Raw genomic sequence first — 1532 nt, forward strand, 5'->3', positions numbered from 1 at the left:
TGAGGCTGGTGCAGATATCGAACCCCCTGGCCAATATATGGTGGCCATAGACCATAGACTATAGACCATTTGCCCTGTTCTAGCACCTGTTGTCAGTGAGGCCCAGGTGACTACAAATTGGGCCTGCTGATGTCTCGGCATTGCGCAGAGAGTTTCTACAGTTGGTTGGTCCCCATCTCCATATGTATCTGAAAGCCACTTTTTCACAACTCGGAGCTCCCCTGAAAGAGCGAGGTTCTATCCTTGAAGTACTTCGGTTGGTGTGTTCTCCCTTAATATGTTAGTTTGTCAGTTAAAGCAATATAGCAGCTTGAGCAGGTGGACATTCAATTTGGTGCGGTGATCCACTCGGTCGGGTTGGCCTGGGGGTGATATGTGGGAGTTGTGGTGGTCTAGCATCAAACTCCTGAAATCTACCTGCCAGCACCATCTGATGAACTGGATGATGTTATCCATTAGAGGAACACTGGAAAACCAGTACTGAGGGTACATCTCATTGTCGAGAGGATTGTGCCTGATCTGTGATCGTGCCTGCTATCATGTTCGATACTGTGAACACTTCCGGTGTTTTGTCTGGGTTTCTGCCTGCCATATTCACGCCATGCGCTGACATCAAGACCAAAGGTAGGAGTTTTACACTCTATTACTCACGCAATACAAATCCTGCTAGGTGGTACCTCGGCACATTTCATCACCTAAAACATTCTGTAGCATGGCATCAATGCAAAACACAATTATGTATATCAATTTTCTATTAGTTTGCATCATTTAAATTTAAATTATTCAACTGTTTATTATAAAATATAGTTAAAGGCACATGGATTTTTTTTCTTAACTTATTTGATGGGTGTTTAAACTAGGTTCGTAAATTTAAAGCTTCTTGTTTTAAATGTCGATTTTTATTGTGATTTTATCGTTGGATTTTATCTAAATAATGAATTTTCTTTCGTCTATGGAATTGTTTTTTTTTGTGTGATGGATAAAGGTGTAAAAGTAACGAAAAAAAGTGTACCCGTATGTATTCGTTACTATAACAATTAGTACTCGTTACTTTCGTATCGTTACTCGTTACTTCTGGTTCTGATACCGCATAACATGCAATGTTATGTAACAGCAACGAATCGAGTCGTATTTCGTACGCGTACAGTATGACGTCGCATAAATAATAATAATAATAATAATAATAATAATAATAATAATAATAATAATAATAATAATAAATCGAATATAAACAATTAAAAATATTTGGTAATTAATAGCTTTTGTTAACCAAGAAATAATTAAATCTCATTAGAGCGGCTTTATTATAATATCTCTTTTAAGATAAGAACAAAAAAAGTGAAAATACGCGATAATAAAAAACAAAAACATACCTACATATTTATAATTTGTAAAAAATAATTTATTACGTTGTTTCTGTTACAATCTCAAACTTTGTCTACACACACATAAACTGTAAAAAACTTTGACGACGAATTTCCAAATTATACAATAAACAATCATCGTTCTTTGTAACGAATAAGCGCGCGCAT

The sequence above is a fragment of the Bacillus rossius genome (genome assembly GCF_032445375.1).
Source record: "Bacillus rossius redtenbacheri isolate Brsri chromosome 9 unlocalized genomic scaffold, Brsri_v3 Brsri_v3_scf9_2, whole genome shotgun sequence".
In the NCBI taxonomy this organism is placed as follows: Eukaryota; Metazoa; Arthropoda; class Insecta; order Phasmatodea; family Bacillidae; genus Bacillus; species Bacillus rossius.